Raw genomic sequence first — 954 nt, 5'->3', positions numbered from 1 at the left:
TATAGCAAATTGTATATGTTATACTGTAAATATAATAATAAAATAATATTATTATAACACATTGTGCGGTTTAGATTGGATTAGATCGGTTGTAAAAAGTAGATCCGAAATTCGATCCGATCCGATCCAGCGATTTGTAAAAAATAAAATCCAATCAAATTTGAATTAGTACAGTTTTAATCGGTTTTCGGTTTAAATTGAATTGAACAAGCGATTTAATTTGGATCAATTTAGATTTGAACACCCTACTTTTAATACATAGCTTAACAGAAACCCTTTTTATCATTACTGTGATTGTGAATGAATGAATACATGGATGGATGGAGTTATATAGCCCAACACACTAGTTAATTACAGTTATATTATTTTAACAGAAAATCTTAAGTATCAGTATTTTTTTTATATCAATTTTAATAAGTATTTAGTCGGTATAAATATTAAATAATCTTTACTAATTTATGTAGATAAATTTTAATAAACATAAATATAAATACAAATGATATATTTTATATATGTGAATTATTATTGATTAAATATTAATTTAAAATAATGATATTTGCTGGTTATATTTTAAATCATAGATATAAATGGTCAAGTGGAAAGTAAATGAGTTGGATGATGTGGGAGAGGCGAGAGGGAGAGTAGGGCACGATATATATATTAATTAAAGGCAAGTTAAAACAGAGAGCAAATAAGCCTAAACCCAGTGAGTGTGACAGTGATGGCACCAGTGAGCATTGTTGAGGTCCCACTGCTAAGTACTGCACAGAAATACACATGTATCTCATCACACATAATACTCACTGACACAAGCAATAAACTCACCCTCACAGAATTATTCTCCTTACACATTACAGCTTTTCTTCCCTTCTATCCCCTCCTATCTTTTATCTCTCATAAAATGCACAATAATACCTTACTTTTAATTTTTTATTGAGATATAAATTATAAATT

The sequence above is a fragment of the Arachis ipaensis genome, chromosome B03 (assembly GCF_000816755.2).
Source record: "Arachis ipaensis cultivar K30076 chromosome B03, Araip1.1, whole genome shotgun sequence".
Taxonomy (NCBI): Eukaryota; Viridiplantae; Streptophyta; class Magnoliopsida; order Fabales; family Fabaceae; genus Arachis; species Arachis ipaensis.
This window is presented reverse-complemented; position numbering follows the sequence as displayed.